At 43.1% G+C, this 20,189-nt stretch overlaps 1 protein-coding gene across 1 annotated transcript in view; it reads right to left on the bottom strand.

Annotated features, from left to right (window-relative positions):
* LOC146796538 (actin, cytoplasmic 1-like) overlaps positions 1–20,189 on the bottom strand; it is a 104,643-nt gene that overhangs the window by 63,121 nt on the left and 21,333 nt on the right. The gene's annotated exons all lie outside the window — the stretch shown is intronic.

Raw genomic sequence — 20,189 nt, 5'->3', positions numbered from 1 at the left:
CCCGCGATATGGCTCTTTCAGGTTGGAAGTGTTGTACCAGTTGAAATCTGTGATGGCGGCTTTATGACCTTTGCCGAGACCTACACAATATGAGGCGTTGCATGCATGGATTAGAGCAGCACACAACAGGAAAAGATATCGAAGTCAGGAAAGGGTGAAGAAATCAATTAAGGTGTTTCAGGATGCAGAAGAGAAGAGGTGGAGAGTGCAAAAAATAGAGGGAGACAGGTTGTATCCATTATTAGTAAAGACGGATGGCTCGAAGGTAAAGAGCGCGGATGATGACAGTGATACTGATGACAGTCTACTAGAGAGGTTGTTGTCCCAGAGACCACCTCCATACAATCTAGACTCCTGTGAAGGGAGGTCGGCTCAAGCAGAAGGGACTGGTGGAGTACCAACTCAGTCAGAAGTGAGAGTAGAAGGGAAAATTTCGACAGGGACTGAGGGCATGAAAAATCAGTCTGTAGTAAACCCCGAGGTTGGGAGAGGTGTGAGGTTACCAGATGCTTTAAAGGTACCGGTGACCATTGTGCCCATTGTCTCTGTTTACGATCCAGATCAAGAGAAGGTTGGGAGTTCAGTATCGTCAGCTGTAAGAGCGAGGAGTGTGGTCGAGGGAAATGGATCAGAGAGTGGGATGGAGCAAACTCCAAAGCCTATAGAATGGAGTACGCCATTACCAGCTACAGCAGACTCCTCTAGGGGACAGGGAGAGGCGAGACCAGTGAGGCCGAGGTCTTTGGCCGAGTCAAGATCAGATTTGCGGATGTGGGCACCGCCAGTGAGAAATCAGAATCAGTGTGAGAGGACGGTAGAAAGTGAACGTGGCACGATAGTAAATCGTTCTGTTCCTATGAGCATGTCAGAAGAAAGTAGGTCTCAGGGACGAGAATGTGATTATGATGAACGAGATGGAGCAGCTTGTCGAGAAATATTGAAGGAAGCCTTGAAGGGAAGAATGTTAGATGTTGTGAGGTTGAATGCAGAAGTGGATGAGATAATAAATGGAAACTTGCCTCTTGAGAGAATGTGCATGTACGAACAAGATGAGTTACTCTTTGTAGCGAAGGATGTGACTCAGAAGGCAAGAACTGCACATGAGAAGTTGTCAGATTTAGCTAAGAGGTATGATGTGGACCTGTCTAAAACTAAATCATTGCAGGAAAGTCATAGACTGCAGTATAGCGATCAAGAATTGGAAGAGAAAAGGGTCATGGGATCGAGAACCCATATCAAAGATTTGATTATAGCAATGCGTGCATGGCTCATGCTTGACAAGTGGGAAGAAAGGTGGTCCAAGAAGAAGAGTTCTAGAAGAACGATAGGAGAGACGCCACCCCCAGGTGGAGGGATGACGGAGGTAGGGAATTTCCCTTTACAAGAGGTACAGAATGGAGGATACGTGCATGTGCCTTGGAGTAGGGGTGACTTGGCTGCATTTACGAATGACTTTCCCCGTCTAAGGGAGAAGCCTGTGGAGTGGTACAAGCAGGTCGAACGGTTTGTTAAAATCTCGAAGGTGTTGTGGGTCGACTTGAATACATTGTTTGACATTGTGGTTCCGAGTGATTTATGGTCGGCATGTAAAATTGCAGTTGAGTGGCCAACTTCAGAGCCAGACAGGGATCTAATTTCAAATGGTCCGTCACCTATAGTTATGAAGAAGTTTGAACAGGTGATCACATGGTTGAAGTCGAAAATTTCACCGCAGGACATTGATTGGGTCAAGATAGATCGGACAGTGCAAGAGCCAAAGGAGACAGTGCATGAGTTTTATGAGAGACTTTTGCAGTCTTTTAAGCAGTACAGTGGATTAGATGTGTTAGACACAAAAGACATGGGGCAGTTTGTTTCGAAGTTTGTATTGGGATTGAGACACCAAGTGATCCAGAGCAAGATGGCGGCCGTTCGTTCGGCTGGATGAACCGGTGGTGTATCCTCTCCCTCCTGGAGTAATTCCCCTCTTCTGAGACTTCAATCCCCCCCGGGATGTATGGCGAGTGACGACAAAATGCAGAGGAATAACGGGGGGAAAAAAAAAGATAAGCATTGCTTGAAAGCGCTGCAGATTTGCTAAATAACGATTGTCATGCTCAGGGGGCTGTTTTATGCGCAAAGGATTCTTACCGGCAAGCTGTTACGGCTGTGGTGCGGCTCTTTCCTCCATCGCCCCAGAGTTCTTCTTGGCTCATCCTGTCCTCCTCCTGTGCAGAGATATTCGGTGGTGACAATGCCTCCAAGGCTTCCGGCGAAGAATCCCCCAGCCAAGACTCGAGCCTCAGCGGCTTCAGCGGCAGTGTCAACACGGTCCCTCAGTCCCACGGCGGTCCCCGCCCCTGGCAAGGATTTGCAGGCAGCCTGCTGTGATGCTATGCGTCAGGAGAAGCCGAAGGCAATCGGGCGGCTTTAGCTACAACCGGCAGCAAAAAAACGAAACAGACTCTACCGGCATTGTCCAAGCAGCAGTCGGCTAGAGTAAAGACATCTGCCAGTGGTCAAGGGAGGGGCTAGAGCTAGTGGTGGGATTAAGGGGGGGTTGCTGTTGGGGGGAATCGAAGGTTTTTGTGCAATTTTTTAGTTATGCTATTGTATTTTGTAGGCTCTGGGCTATGCTAAAATTAGCAATTTTGCAATTATGGCTGTTATTAAAAGGAACAATGGGTGGCATTTGAGATTAGCTTCATTTGTGAGATTAAATGAGGTTGGATAAATTGCGATTTAGCTCATGGAACATATGCGGCCTAAATGACGGTAAAAAACGAGCCCTGTTCGCTAAAATGATCTACACCATGTAATTGGATTTTGTATGTCTGCAAGAGACACATATACCGTGGGGTAAACGGGATAGCTTGAAAGTTCCTGGTTATGACCTAATTGCTTGTTCCCGTCAGACGTCCATGGTTAGAGGGGTGGCTATTTTATTGAAACGAGGAGTTGGGGGTTGTAAAAGGGTCCTAGAGGATAGTTTAGGCAGATGGGCGATAGTAGAATTAGTTTTTGAGAATAGACCTCTAACCATCTGTACAATATATGGCTCTAATTTGGACGACTCTGAAATCTTTAGATATTTAAATTTAGAATTAGCAGGATGGTCTCAACCTATGATTTTGTGTGGGGATATGAATATTAGTTTGCCCGGGAACTTTGATTTTACTGGGTCCTCAAAATACTCTGGTAGGAAACCTCAGGTATTTAAGGCCCTTCACACTTTAGTTCAAGAACCTGGACTGATCGATGTCTGGTCTAGGCATAATAAAGATGAAGACGGGTACACATATTTTTCTGCTCCCCATAACAAAGTGGTCCGTTTGGATTACTTTTTCATGTCCGATCAGGTGGCAGAGGCATCCTCTATCTCGGTTTATCCAAGAATCTTATCGGACCATAACCCACTCATTGCTATATATCCGCTTCCTCGCATGCCCAGACCACCCAGGGCGTGAACATTCGAAAGAAAATTACCATTGAACTCGGCTTACTTGGAACATATGAGAAAGTGGTTACCCGAATTTTTAAACATTAACAGGAGTACTGCCTCTGACTGTATCGTGTGGTACACGGTCAAGGTTGCAGTACGCGGTGAGACCAAGAGTTTTGCAGTCTTTCAACATAAGACTACTCAGGAGCAGATTAAGAGACGTGTTGAGGAGCTCCGCTCCGCAGAGATGGAATTAATATGTAATATTAATGTAGGGTCTAACACAGAGCAAAGTCAGCAGAAGGTTGCTATAATTAAGGCTAAACTTTTGGAGTTCTTCGGGCAGGACTTGGCTGCTAAGTTTGCTCATTATCGGGCAACGATATATGAGTTTGGCGAAAATTCGGGCAGAATTCTTGCCAAAAGGCTCCAACAGAGAAGCGTTTCAAATCGCATTAGTAGAATTCAGGATTCACAGGACAATATTCAGGACACTCAAGAGGCTGTCATTGATGTGTTCCTGAAGTTTTATATATCACTTTATATGGACGATAAGCTTAATTCTCTAACTCAAGCTATGTTTGCCGCTTTTTTTCAGAATATCGATACCCTAAGGGTCACAATGGGTCAAAATGAGACACTCTCCACCCCAATTACTTGGGAGGAGGTTGAGCTAACGGGAAGGCCGCCGGCCCCGATGCCATCCCTTTAGAATTCTATAGGGCATTCAGCGCCAAGATCTCCCAGGATATTTTGTCAATCTTTAGGGGAGCACAGAGGGGATCTATCCCGCACTCCTGGTCTCAAACTACTATCGTCCTCTTTCAGAAAAAAGACAAGCCTCAGTTAAACCCTTCATCTTATCGACCAATCTCCTTGATAAATACTGACAACAAAATCTATTCTAAAATCCTATCTTCCAGACTAGCGGCGGTTATTACTCCGCTAGTATCCATACAGCAGCATGGATTCATTCCCGGAAGGGACACGGTCGACCATGTTCGCCGAGTCATTGCCCTATTGGACTGGGCTAAGGCCACCAGTGCTCCCCTTGGGGTGATCCTGTTAGACGCCGAGAAGGCGTTTGACAGGGTCTCCTGGGGGTTCTTATGGGCTGTGCTTCGCTGGAAAGGCTTCTGTGCTGAATTTTTTCAGGCTGTCAAGTCATTGTATATCTCTCCACCTGCGGTACTCCGTATCGCTGGTCAGCAATCAGGGTCTTTTGATATTAGTAGGGGTACAAGGCAGGGGTGTCCTTGTTCACCCCTGCTGTTTGCTTTATATATCTACCCGTTTCTTAGCAAAATTGAAAGTGATCGAAATATCTGGCCGATTAAGATTGAAACCACTGAACACAAGACATTAGCCTATGCTGACGATATAGTTGTTTTCACTAGTGATGTCAGAGCCGCGTTTCCAGCTTTAACAACTCTTGCTGAACATTTTGGTTTGTTATCTGGCTATAAGCTGAATGTTTCAAAAACGCAGGTAGTCCAATCAACTGCTTTGTGTCCCTCTGCTGTTTCTGTGATATCAGAAGCAACTTATTTAGGGGTGAAAATGACTGAGTTTGTTGACAATATTCCCGACCTAAATATCGTCCCAGTTATAAAGTCGGTTAATATCAAGCTTGAAAGGTTAGACCATCTGCACCTTTCTTTGTATGGTCGTTGCAATGTACGTAAGATGTTGGTCCTCCCTAAATTTCTCTATCTTTTCAGAACTATCCCCCTAGAGCTTTCACGAAAGAGTATTGCTAAGGCTGAAAGGACTTGCTACAATTTTCTCTGGGGGTATCGCCGCTCACGAAGGGCGGCAAAGTGGATGTGTCTTCCTAGGGATCATGGAGGATGAGCTGTCCCTAATCTCTTGTTATATTATTGGTCTGCTATGCTCCAACATCTAGGTTTACCGTTGCTGGGAGATAGGGCAGAGGTTCTGCTCTCGAATAGACCGACAATCTATGAAATCAGCTTGGGTTCGGCCACTAAGGGTATATTAATGTGTATTCTGGAGCCAAGCTACTTTAAGAGAACTAGGTTCAAAGTCAGAGCTACCATGTTCTCAGTCTGGCGGAAAATTCGCCATAAATGGTCAATCCTAATATTAATTTTTATACGCCCTTTAAAGCTGCCCGGCTTCTTCCTTCTATCTTTCAGGACCATATTATTTTTAAGTGGCAGCTTCTAGGCATGAATTGTATAGGTGATCTAAGTGTAGGTGGGCAAACAGTTTATTTTTCTCTTTTAAAGGACAAGTTTAATTTGAGTACTCACGACTTTTTCAAATATCTTCAGATCAGAAGCTTTATCGATAAACGCTTACACGAAACACCTGCATTGTTTGAAAGGGTCATTCTAGTCGAGTTAATTCGAAGAAGGGCTAGAATTGGGACAATATATCAACATATGATATCCGGCTTACCTGATGACATTGATCTTCGAAATTCTAAGTGGGAGACTAAACTTGGCAAGACCGGCGTGGACCTAAGGTCAGCGCTAGATCTTGCAAGTTTTGTCTTAGTTTCTGGCAGCTTACGGACTCAAAGTTTTATGTCAATATTTGACCTCTATTACACACCGGCAAAAATTTCAAAGTGGGGGGCACGGAAGGGTGATTCCTGTTCTAGGTGTGGCCTTCTGGCCGCAGATGCTATACATATGTTCCATTCCTGTCCGAACCTGAGGGAATTCCTCCATGACGTCGAGTGCTTCCTAAACTGGATTCTTAATATTCCAGTCATCATCTCTCCAGAGTTGGTAATAATGGGGTGCGCAGATAGTGAGCTATCTGAAAGAACGACTCATGTCTCTACATTTTTGTTTATAGCCATGTCTATGATTCGTCTGTGCATTACCTCTCAATGGCTAAGCCCCGAAGCCCCCGCGTTTTTTAACTGGAGAGCCAGGATTTTGGCTCTGTTCAATCTGAAGTCAGAAGTTTTCTTATTAAGGGGATGAAGGAGGCGCGAGGTTGCTTGTAAGATCTGGCTACCCTTAGAGGAATGGTTAAAGCAATGATTTTCTTACTTCCAATAATTGATATACTGCCGAATTGTTTTTTACTTCTTGTTTGATTTTTCACTTCCCTTTTTTTTCTTTTACATTTTTTATTCCCAGGAAGTCTATAAAATCTTAGTCAATTATGTTTGATGCTTTTATTCCCCAACTGTACTCCCTTATGTCCTTACCTTTTCCTATATTTCGTTATGTCAGCTGTTCCTTTTTTTGTGATATGGTATTCATTGTGATATGCTCTTGCCTCTCAGGAACTGAATCACTCAATGAGCTGAGGGAAATCAAATTAAACTTAAGGCTGCATTCAGTGAAGAACTTGAGCTCTGCACTTCACGTCATGGAGGAATGAACCCTCCCCTATCCTCCACGCAGAGGGTCTCTTGTCGATGTCTGGGGCAATATTTGAGTTTTTAATAAAAGAACTATAAAAAAATAGAGACGGTCACAAAGTTAGACACAAGATCAGCTATTGGGTGAAATTCTGGCCTCCTGTGAGTGTTATGTGTTCAGCCACTTGCGAGGAAAATGAAAGCAAGGTACACACTCATGTACAGAATGCTTGTAACTTACTGATGTGACATGGTTTCAGAGCATTCACAAAAAAAAAAGCTAAGCAGGGTTTGTATGTGTATATACAATGCTTTTGAGTCACCTGCATGACCCGGTTTCAAAGTACTTGTGATAAAATAACTAAATGAGGTATGCACTGCATCCAAAATGCTTGTGCATAACTAGCGTAGCCTGGTGTAGAGTACTCATGAGAGAAAGCTAAATAGCATTACAAAATTTTGAAAACAAAAAATTGTGATGTTCCATAAACATAGAAGTAGGACTACAATGTTTCATCGTTCACGGTGGATAGAACGACTTTATTGACAGCACTTGCCAACAGAAAGCACAGACAAGGGGAAACCTGAGAATTTATTAGCAAATCCAAGGTGTTTGGCCCCCCTAAAGTTAAACAATACATGCATTTGCATACAAAATGCCTGTAAGTTACTGATGCCAACGAACACTCACAAGAGAAAACTATGTGAGTGTGTTGCACCCCTAAAGCGAGAAACTCCACAAATGAATGATTGGCCAATAATTGTGAACTTTGCAAGACTGGGCTCATAAAATATCAACTTTGCACAACCCTAATGAAGGCCATCCTCATACTATCCAGTTCCATCATAACACACACCAACCTCTAGGCACTCCTTAGAAATGCCAGCCATCTGGTGAAAATATCTTTGGTTGCCCATCACTGCTACTGAATGACTTGCCATACTCAGAAGCGGTATTGGCAATTCCCTTGTTTGCCTTGACGATAAACTCCCCTTGCTTCAGTCCACTGCATTATTCCACTACCACTGGGGTGTAATATTAAGAAGTGGATAGTTCTAAGTGTAATCCTTTCTCTAGGACCCACTTATAAAGTCCACACTCTATAACTTGATTTCATGCAATAATGTCAAGAACTTAGAGGTTCCACCGTGAGAACCAGCTGCCCCAGCTCTTCTTGGCTCAATCTGGAATTGATATTCGGCCAATGTCTTACCAATTCAGCTATTTAATGTTCTAACTTTAATAAATGCTCTGGCTTTTTTTTGATGCCACAGTATCACAGGTGCCCACTGAGAAGTCTTCAGATAGTGTATAATTGAGTGTTAGCCCCATCGTATTGTTATAGATAGAAGGTTGGTAGGTAGGTAGGTAAGTAGGTAGATAGGTACGCTGGCTCTCAGCCACCCCTCTTCATTCACTAGTATGTTGTGTCATTCACATGTTTCTTTTGCCCATCACAAAAAACAAACAAAAAAAAATGTATTGGGATTGAGGCCAGAGGTTAGTCTCATGATAAAGCAGCACTTGATTTGTTGGCAGAACAAGCCTGTGGACGAGATCTTGCGGTATGCCAGGTACTGTGGTGATGAGATAGAATCAAAGCATAGGAAGTTGAAAGACAAATTGATGCTTGTTCAGATGCAAACGGCTCAGGGGCAGCCTAATGGAGGAACATTAGGGAAGAAGCAGGGAAATAACCAAGGAGGAAACCAGAATGTCCAAGGTCAGGGAAGACCAAAGTCAATTGATCCTAAGACAGGGATGGATATGGTGACATTGAAGAAGACCACTGCGTGTCATCTTTGTCACCAGATTGGACACTGGAAACGCGAGTGTCCTTTGAACCCGATGAACCAAATGCAGCAGGAAGGAGAGATAGTTCAGGTTCCTGTATCTGAAATGATTCCCACTGTGACTAGACCTAAGATGGTGAAAGGGGGGACCAATAGCCCGCAAGTGCAATTCCCTCAACCACCTAGGGTTCAGAACATGCAACAAGGAGTCTGAACTTACATGCAGATGCCCATGTTCGAGGGAAGTGAGGAGTTTGGTCCGGATCCATTGGCATGACGGTGCCTGAGAGGGGAGGAAGACTGCATGCTTGGAACAGTCTTAGAGGTAGACCAGGGGGACCATTTGTGGAGGCTGACATTGATGGTCACCCTACCACCTTTTTGGTTGACACTGGTGCTACCCGGTCTACTGTAAGATCAGCAGTAGTCCCCAACCTACCCCTCTCTAGACAATCGATCCAAGTTGTTGGTGTAGCAAATAAGAAACTGACTAGTCCAATGACAGAGCCAATTCCAGTGAGAATAGGAACCTTCAAAGATCGACACCAGTTTGTGGTGTGCGACTCAAGTCCAGTTTGCCTGTAAGGTAGAGACCTGTTGTGCAAGTTGAATTGCACCATCTATTGCACACCGATGGGAGTGGAAGTACAGACGAAGGATGATGATGCGACCTTTAAGGTTGTGAATCAGCGTGTGTGTATTGAAATGTGCCCAGCACTGACAGTGGAGGAGCTTCCACTTGATTTGAGGGATTCTGTGTCAATTGATGTGTGGGACCTCAGTGGAGAAGAGATCGGATTGGTCAAGGGTCTAGATCCAGTAAAGATCCAGATCAAGCCAAACGTAGAATTTCCTAGGACGCCTCAGTACAACTTGAAACCTAAAAAGATCGCAGGGATAAAGCCTGTAATTGAGTCTATGATCAAGCAGGGAATTCTGAAGGAGATAATGGGTAGCCCATGCAATTCACCTATCATGGGACTACAGAAACCGAGTGGGAAATTCAGGATCGTCCAAGACCTGAGAAAAATCAATGAAATAGTTGTTCCATGTTGTCCGGTGGTACCGAATCCATCTGTGATCCTGTTTCAGATCCCATGTGAAGCTGAGTGGTTTACAGTGATTGACTTGTGCCAATCATTCTTCTCGATTCCACTACATGAGGAAAGCCAATTTCTTTTAGCTTTCCGGCTGGAGAACCATGTGTTAACGTGGTGTCGTATCCCACAGAGGTACACAGAGAGTCCATCGATCTTTAATCAGATCTTGAAAAAGGATCTTGAAGTCTTGTGTTGCCGCAGAACTCCGTTCTGGTGCAATACAATGATGATTTGCTTGTTGCGTCAGAAACTGAAGACGCTTGCAGGATCGATACCATTGCCTTACTGAATCATTTGGCAGAGAATGGACACAAGGTGTCTCCGAGCAAGTTGCAGTACTGTCTGAGTGAAGTGCAGTATCTGGGCCACAGAATTGAGAAAGGCAAGAGAAAGGTGTCACCAGATCGTATTGAGGCTAATATGAAAATGCCTGGGCCTACCACTCAGAGAGAAGTCAGAATGTTCTTGGGGATGGTTGGCTATTATCGCCAATGGATTCCCAATTTCCCCTTTGAAGCGAAGCCCTTACACCGGCTGACGCGCAAGGATGTGAGTGATCCGGTACCATGGGATGAAGACTGCTTGAGATCATTTTTGAGGCTGAGAGAAGCTTTGTGTTCCGCTCCAGCTTTGGGGATGCCTGATTATAACAATTCTGTTGCGAGAGGGAAGGTTGCGCATTGGCAGTTTTGACTCAGAGTCATGGAGGTGTCCGTAGACCAGTTGCCTACTTTTCAGCTACTTTAGATCCAGTAGCTTCTGCGTTGCCCGGATGTCTCAAATCCGTTGCTGCAACTGGTGTCAGTATCGAAAGATGTGAGAGTATTGTAATGGGACATCCACTCACAGTTTATGTGCCACATTCTGTTGAACTGTTGATGACAAGGACTAAAACACAGCACCTCACGAACAATCAATTGACGCGTTACGAGCAAGTTATACTTGCTGCAGGAAATGTGACGTTGAAGAGGTGTTCTGTTTGAAATCCTGCAACATCGATGCCTATTCCAAATGTAGATGACGAAGATTGTGAGGACCACGACTGTCTCGATGTGACTGAACTGTGCACCAGACATTGTTGATGAACCGCATATGAACAAATAGCAAAAGGTGCACCACTTTCAGAAAATACAATGTATTTTGAATTAGTCCATATCCATGGTGTCTTTTCTTTTTCAAAATTCTTCTTTATTTTTCATTTGTTATATAAACATTAAAAACAGCCGACGCGTTTCGTCCAACTTGGGACTTCTTCAGGGCTGTAAAAATTCATAGAACAATACACGTAAGTGAAACATGTAACGACATTACGACAAGGTGATTTCTAAAAAACAAAATAACATAATCCAATTACATATAAACATAAACATAAACTTAAGAGTTTACAACATCAATTCAGTTCCCATAATGATCACAAAGGACACCACTAGACAATCCTAGACAAACATAAAAATGTTTACAATAACTTACAAATCCGTGTATATTAAAAGTAAGTACCCAACGAGTTTTATATATATATTGTTTGTGCATACTGTTTATACAATGATTAATTAGAATTTTCAGTTCAACTGGACATATCAACATGACTCAATCACTTAAGTCTCACAGAAGCGATTCAATGGTAAGCCCAAACCTCTATTGTAGGGCCATATTACTTGTTTAAGGCATTGTCAAGGACCTCCACAAGGGAAAAAGGCACAATTGTAATCTATAGTCATGCTCTATCAGCATAGTGGGAAAGCTCTGATTTTATTAGACACCATGTTTTCTGTCGTGTATCATGTCATACCACAACTATAAAGCTCAGGAAGGCAGTAAGTATTCACGGTTATGCTACAATCCCCCCTATGTTTCCCTATTTGAAACGACGAGGAGAGAATGGAAGTGTACCCACCGTAAACTTTGGTACACCAATGTATGCTTATAATGGTGGCGATTCCAAGTACACCAAACACTGTCACTGGAAAAATCAAGTAGTAAAAAGAGAAATATGAGAAAGTTTTGTAACCGAGTCTCCTATCATGATAACCGTTTGATGTAGCATCCATAAACCCAGGGGGAACAAGCTATCAAACTTTCTCCCCGTTATTAATTAATAAGGGTAACAGTGTAATATAAAATGCTCCAATTAAGGGGCACATTACAGAATTCCTCAGGAAAGTATATGTACTTACATTCGCAAAGTAAGTATATCAATTATAGATAAAATGATCCTTTCGAGAACATCAGTAAAATCCCAACCTTCCAGTGTGGTTCGTATTAAGACTTCGTCCAATGATACGGACGATACAAAGAAACCTTAGGATGCCTATAATTCAAAAGAAACCGATCAAACACATTGCGCCGCAAAAGTGGTATGACAAGAAAAAACAACTATAACGATAACTTAGCAAACGGGAGTGGTAAGGGCATAACACTATGGAAAGATAAGCGCTCCATTTCTTTATGTCAAAAAATGAGGACAAAGTACCGGCCTATCTCAAATGTTTTCCCATATACATAAATACGTAATTCGGTTAGGTGATAGTACAACCAAAACGGCCGTGTGGTCTTTGAGGTTTTAAGGTAAATTATAACAATTATCATCGTGAAGTGAGACCCATTAACACAACCCTTTAGTTTCCCCCAAAACTAAGTAATTCTAAACTTTTGCTGCAATCCTGATAAGAGGACCCCAGGTCATGTGGAGAGAGAATTCAGTTCATAACCTACCCGATTCCGCATCTTCCTCGTACAAAAAAGGGGGGGTGACCGCTACCGTCAGATGTCTACAAACCTGAACAGTTAAACTTTTGAGTTTAAATAGTCTTACCCGTCCAATTAAACTTGAAACACCTGAGTTTCCCATCCCGCAACCACGGAAGGGAGCATAAGCTGTAAATGTGGGAGGGACATGACTTTGGTCGCCATCTTAGAAAGGTAAAAAACATGCAGCGGCAAATGGAAATAAACCCATTTATCGTTTAAAGTGTGGTACCTAAATATATTCAAGTTACTCGCACATTCACAATGGAAACAAACGAAAAATGGAACATAATACCCAAGGTGTTAACGGATCTCCCATAGTAGGGTGTAAACGTGGGATGAACATGACTTTGGTCGCCATCTTAGAAAGGTAAAAGACATGTAGCGGCGAATGAAAATGAACCTATTAATCGTTTGACGTGCGGTACCCAAATGTATTTAAGTTACACGCACATTCACCACGGAAACGAGCGTAAAGATAGACCATAAAAACCCAAGGTGTCAACGGATCTCCCATAGTGTCTTTCCGCAAAAAAGAGGAACAAAGAAACAATTGAGTACTAATATCATTAATAAATGGTCGAGTACAAATTCCATACTCATCCCGTTGTGACAGAGCCCTCACAGATCAGGCACAGATAGAAAGGGGAAAAGAACAGAGTAATGAACATAAATTCAAATATGAACTCGATTCGTTGTGAGTGTGGGAAGGGTACAGTTAACAATAATGCATATTTCTTCTTCTAATCCATCATTCAAAAGTTAGACATGTTAGTGGGGATACAGGTCGAAAATAGAACAATATCAAAATGTACAAAGAGGAAGGTGGGTCACTAAATCACAATAAACGTGGTGGGAATCATCAGTGCTAATTAGTGACCCAAGTACTATAGCAGTTTAAGAAGATGCAGTTGGAAACGAATTATCATTAATTCACTTATATCAGTTAGAAGCTACATATATGAGCAAGGTAACAGTTGAATGCAGGGAGTTCTCAGAGCAGCATTTTTTATTTATTTTTTATATATCCCGATTCACTAAACATGAGACATTATGTTTTACAGAAAGTAATGCATTTCAGATTCTATATTATGTCCCATTTCAACACAGCGAAGTCTACATATCCAGCCTGCCTCATTTCTTCTCAATACCAGCTCTCTATTTCCCCCCCTGGGGGATGTTGGTATATGGTCTATCCCAAAGAACCACAATTCATTAGGCTTATGTTGTTTAGTCTGGATATGCGTTGCAAGGGGGTATCTAGGATCCCCATTCTCTGCTGCCCTCAGGTGTTCCTGTATTCTGACCTTGAGTTCCCTTTTGGTACTACCCACATATATGATGTTACACGGGCAGCCCAAAATATATGTGACAAACTTGGTTTTACACGTAATGATATGATATGATATGTTTGAGTGCACACTTGGGGTGAATTTGAAATATCACCAATTGATATGATGGGTTATTAAGAAATCCAGTGCTGTCCTAGAGGGATACCGTTAGCTTTGTCTTTTCATTGTTGATGAACCGCTCCTTGACCCTGATGAAATTTTCTGCATGGACAGTTCATGCCTAAGAGACAGTGCTGGTCGATTGAGAGCAGTGTTTGCTGTGTGTACCATCACAGGGGTGGTTGAAGCTGCTTATTTAGAGGGAGTATACTCCGCACAGGTAGCTGAAATCATTGCCTTGACCTGTGCCTGCTTGGCTGCTGATCAGATTCGGATAACAATTTATACCGATAGTCAGTATGGGTTTGGTGTCGTTGACGACTTTGAACAGTTATGGTCACAGAGAGGGTTCATGACCACTTCTGGTTCGCCCATTAGAAATGGGGAATATGTGAGGCAATTGTTGGAAGCATTACAATGACCGAAAGAGATTGCTGTTGTCAAATGTTCAGCTCACTCTAAGGGAAGCGACTTTGTGCTGATGGGGAATTGCTACGCTGACGAAGTTGCCCGGTTTTGTGCAGAACAAGGACGCATATTTACTGGAGGGTATACTGGAGAAAGCCAAGAAAGAACCGATTTCAACATGATGTTAGCTATGGCCGATACATGGGAGGAGCTAAAGCGACTGCAGGATGAGGTTACCGATCAGGAACGAGATAGCTGGATACGAGCAGGATGTGAGAAGGGAGATGTGGATGTGTGGGTTTTGAGTGATGGACGAGCTGTGCTACCAGAGTGTCTGTTGAGTCCAATGGCAAGACTGATTCATGGCGCAGTACATCTTGGCAGAGATGCGATGGTGCGTGTGTTCAGGCAGATATGGTACAATACAAAGTTTTGTGCAGTAGCTGAAGCTGTGTGTCAAAGGTGAGTTACATGTCAGCAGATGAATGTAGGAAAGAGAACTGCAGTGACCTTAAGCCACATTGGGAGGTCAGGAGGGCCCTTCAATAGGATGCAGTTGGATTTTATTGAGATGCCAAAGTGCAATGGGTTGAGGTACATCCTAGTTGTGGTATGTGTCTTTTCAAGGTGGGTGGAGGCTTACCCAACACGCAGATGTGATACACTCACTGTAGCTAAGTTGTTACTGAGAGAGCTTATCTCGAGGTTCGGTTTTCCGACCTCTTTGGAATCAGATAGAGGGACACATTTCCATGGCGAAATCATGAAATTGCTCTGTGCTGCCTTGAATGTGGATCAGAGACTGCATTGCAGTTACCGACCAGAGGCTTCTGGGATTGTGGAACAATTTAACGGGACTTTGAAAGCACGGATGGCAAAAGAGTGTCTTCGACATCCCTGAAGTGGCCTGATGCACTGCCCTTAGTTCTCATGAGCCTTCGTAGTGTTCCTGATAGGAGGACTGGGTTGTCACCTCATGAGATACTAATGGGGAGGGCAATGTGAGTACCAGCAATACCTGCCACTGCTTTGATTAACATCACTGATAACTTGATTCTCGACTACTGTAAGGGACTGGCTGATGTAGTCCGTTCTGTGTCCCAGCAGGTGCAAGCAGCAACTGTTCCAGCCGCACGTGACCTGTGCCACGACTTGTGCCCGGGAGATTGGGTGCTTGTGCGTAAAAACGTGAGGAAGAGTTGCCTGGATGTTCATTGGCGTGGTCCGTACCAGGTAATACTGGTCACGAACACGGCAGTGAAGTGTGGGGGATTGCCGAACTGGGTGCATGCCTCTCTTACCCGCAGAGTTCCAGCACCCTTGGAAGATACAGCCCCTCTCGTAAATTAAAATCCAGCTGAGGTGGCAGGGCCATCTGAGAGGGCAAGTCAAGCTGTGAGGGTTGCTGATGCAGTTGGTGGTGCACTAGATCGAGTAGAAAGGGGTTGTTCAAATTGAAGCCCCGAATTTGATTCAGACGGAGAGAGCGTTGCTGTGGGTGGAGTAGAGTCAAATTCTGCTGATGAAGGAAGTAGTGCACAGGGTACTCGAAGGGAGAGCAGAAGTGCCACAGAAGCAGAAAGAGTTTGGCCCGTGAGTCAGAGGCGGCTGAACTTGAGATTGGCACCTCAGAGAGATCTTGCCCCAGTTTCTGAGACGTCTGAATCTGAGCAAAGTGATGAAGAGCAAGCTCAAGTCAATCTGAGAAGGTCAAGGAGAGCAAGAGTGCTGTGTCAAAGGTACGCCTCACCAGAGTGGACATACGTTGTGACTGATGCCAGGCATACCGAGCACAGGGAGGCTGAGGTCCTTGACGCTAATCAGCAATTCTCCGAACCTGAAAATAGACGTGCTGTTACGAGTTCCAGGGTTGGAAATCGAAGGAATACTGACTCTCAATATTCCGAATCCACCACTTCTGAGTAAGGTTTGTGAATTGATCTTGGAGACGCTGGTTTTGCCAACTTTTGGTATTGTACCACTGCATCAGGTGTTAGTGGAATTCTGCAAGGTGTCTTAGAGATTTTGGGAGCTGATCTTATTCTGAACTGAAGGTAAAACTTTTGTTGTACATAAAGTCCAAGGAAGAAGATAACCTAGGCCCGAGTGGAAGAAGAATAAAATTAGGGACTTCCGTTGAGACGATGAAAGAGGGCTAAGGAAGTCTTTTTGCGGACTGTGTAAATAAGGAACTGAAATTGCAAGGGGATTTCCAGCTTTGAGACGTTGTTTGAACTGGTTGACATGCAGTACCCGGAGGAGAGAGAGACTCTTACTTGCTGCTGTCGAGTCAAGAACTTTAAGAACGTTGGAAAGATGGCAGGTGCTGGAAATACTCACCGTAGGGCTAAATTAGTGATAGGTACACTTTTAGGGTTAGTGATAGTCGCTATAGTTGCGATAGTTGTAGCCTCATATATAGTTTCACATGAGCAGGAGAGGGAGGTACAGGGGAAACCTACACCTACCACCTCTAGCCAGAAAGAGGTTACTATAGGAGCTCAGAGAGCTTTGATACTTGAAGAGAGCCGTAGGTTTCATATCGATTTGTCTAGAAGTGACTTTAAGCTTAATGCTTATGCGAAGCTGTTGTATGAGTATGTGGATGCAATGGATGCGAAAGATTGCTATATGTGTATGCAGCTACCTTCTTCAGTAGATGAGGGTATTAGATACCATTACCTTCCACTAACATATGGAATTTCTTGTAGCTTGTTGCTTAGTATCTTTTATGGGAGAAGACAATTTGAGTATTTCTTTTCCAATTACGATGCAGTACTTCCTGAAGTTCCAGCTTATAAGCATTTGAATATATACGATTATTACAAGTCATAAGACAGACTTCGGAAGTATTTCATAACGACTTTGGAATTGGATTTGCCTTATGCTCACCGACATAATTTGACATGTTCATTGTCAGAGACAGAGAAGAAGTTCTTAGGTCAAGTAGAGGATAGATATAGAAAACTAACCCAGACACGAAATACAGGAGAGAGTCCAGTCGATTGGACAGATGAGGAGAGATTGCACAGATCCAAGGGGAGTTATGGACCCATAGCGTTAGATCAAGCGTAAAAAGGGAAGTTGTGTGTGAGACGTCCTCAGACCTATTACGAAAAGGTTTCAGTGGGACAAAGTACGTGTGACCATATCTTTACCATGGAGGACTCTGCTAAGAACTTTTTGCAAGGTCCGGTGCAAGTGATTCGAACTGTGTATTATGTGTGCGGAAGGAATGCCTATGTGAGGTTGCCTGCGAATTGGTATGGTACATGTTACTTGGCTATTATTTTTCCGAAAATCTATCATGCAGAAGACTTAAATCTTTTTGAGATTGGAGGTCATTCTAAACTAAAACTTGAAAGTTCAGAATGTTGCACGTATATTCCAGACAATAGCAAGGATCTGGAGAAATATATAGATAACATCACCACGATTCATCAAGAGATTGGGGATTTGACGGAAGAAGGCGTGTGGGAAAAGATTGGTAAAGGATTTGGTTGTGTGGGAAATTGGTTTGCGAATTTGGGAAAGGGGTTTCTTGGATTTGTGTTGAAGCCTCTCATTATTGTTGTGGTTTGTGTGATTTGCTTGTGGGGTCTCATCAGAGCCTATAAGTGGTACAGAGGAAACAGAGTTGAAAGAGCTCTCAGAGCGAGTGAGAGGCGAATGGCTAGACTGCAGGATAGTCAATACCAGAATCTTAAGAGAATGGAGAGGTTCAGACAGGGGAAGATGGCAACAAGCACTGTTTAGGTCGGTTCTTTCTCCAAGGGAAGTAATTGTGTGATGGTGTGATGACATTTGTCATCAAAGAGGGGAACTGATAGAGCGTCATGCGATTCTGAAATTTGTAGGGGTGCATCATATTTACCGTTAGTCAGCACCCGCATATTAATCGATGTGTGTTAAGTAGTGCCATAGAAATGTATTACTAGAATCGTTTAACATAGAAGTGATTAGATTTGCAATAATGCTTTTCGTGAAGAGTAATGCTGCAAGCTATCGTGAATGTATTTAGTAAACGCACAATGATTAGCTTTCGTGCAATGCAATGTATTAGGTTAACATATGCCATGTTAAAGTTACACATACAAGTTGCTTGCTCACGTATATGAAAATAATGAACTGCTTAGAGTGTCATTTAATAGAGTGTTTAATAGAGTAAAGGCCCGATCGCATATACGTTTAAAGAGAAAGGCCTGTTTATTTTCCTATGTTAGCTAAACGTTGTAGGCCGAAAATGATTTCCCTTGGTAAAGGCTTTGGGTTGCAGGGAGATGTAAAATCTTGGAAATGTGAAATGTTTTTCGTTCCCATGTTTCTGTTGCAGGTGCAAGGACATTTAGCTCGTTAGTGAGACTAGGTCTTTGTTTTAGGAGTTAGGATGCTGCGAAAAGCCAACAGGGGAGTATACTGGAATGTGAGGATGATACTTTCAGCGGAGAAGGTGCCCGGGACCCAAGGTCAAGCTAACCGTCGTTGGACGCCAGACAAAGCTGTAGGAAAACTACTGGGAGAAGACCTGGCTGAAGAGGTGTGCTAAAGGGCGTGTTCTACGATTTTGGGGTTTTGTATTAGGGACAGTGCCCCGTGGGTTGAGCAGTTGAGGTTTAGACGGGAAGCTAGTTAGAGCATCTTAGATCGAGCTCTGACTAAGTGAATGTTCTTCTTAGGAAGTCTTCACTTCTGACACCTTTATTCTCTTGCCTGGGATGGGAAATGCTAAGTAGGGATGTCACCTTAGAGTTAGTGTAGGGATAGACTAATGCTTTTTCCTTTTAACTAATGATTCCTAATTTGGATGTTAGTTTAACTATCGCTTTCTTGATGATTTTGGAGTCAGTGATTCTCTTTGTTTTGAGTCGGATGAGAATCCTGCATAGGCTTGCCTTTGTATTAGTGCCCATTTACCTTCTACACCTTGTATTGAGGTGTCTATATGTTCAGCTATTTTTGGTTGTAATAAAATCTTATACATTTTAAATTCGGAGTCAGTGGTCCTTTCCAAATGAAATCTAATTTTGGTGATTATGTTTTGTTAACTATATTTCCTCCCCTCTACACTATTTAGCAGATAAAAAGATCCTGGCGACCTGAGAGGATTCTTGGAGATAACCAGGTAGGCAAGAATCCGGCCCTGTCAGGCGTGTTTAGGGTGTCCCTTCCAAACAGCGAATCCTAACAGTATGCATGAATGTTTTGTGACCATGAATGCGGTAGCAAAACATTCGCATTTTACCACCCACTTCAAGTAGGTGGTAAGAATTCGCAAGTGGGAAGGGATCCCCAAAGGACCCCTTCCCCTTTGTGAATGTTTGTAAAAGCATTTTTAAGAGCAGGCAGTTGCCTTAAAAAATTTAAAGAAAACTTTTCATTTTTCTATTTGTAAAGCATCTCGTTTTCCTTTAAGGAAAACGGACTGCTTTACAAAAAAACGATTGCTTTATTTAAAAGCAATCACAGACATGGTGGTCTGCTGATCTCAGCAGGCCACCATCCCTCTGATTTTTATGATTACTAGGGGGGGTCGCAAATTGCGACCTACCTCATTAATATTCATGAGGTAGGTCATTTGCGACCCCTTTGGAAGAACAGAAAGTGTACTGCACACTTTCATGCATGCCGTTTTGTGATTCCGTATTTGCTAATCGCAAAGATTCGTAATTAGGGAATCGCAAAACATTTTTTTTTATGCATCTGGACCTTAGTCTTTGCTGTGCATCTTATCTTCATAAAGTGCCTGAGCGATACCTGCCCAGGCCCAAGCAATACATCTAGTTATTCTGTACAATCTATCAGCACAAGACAAAATAAAAAAAAACTGAAGAATAATCTAAGCACAGGAGACCAGGCTCTGGAACAAGTTCTATCCTAGTCTAAAATGAAAGCCACCCATTTTATGCAAGCATTTGAAGACAAAT

Source organism: Triturus cristatus, chromosome 10, assembly GCF_964204655.1.
Source record: "Triturus cristatus chromosome 10, aTriCri1.1, whole genome shotgun sequence".
Taxonomy (NCBI): domain Eukaryota; kingdom Metazoa; phylum Chordata; class Amphibia; order Caudata; family Salamandridae; genus Triturus; species Triturus cristatus.
This window is presented reverse-complemented; position numbering and strand designations above follow the sequence as displayed.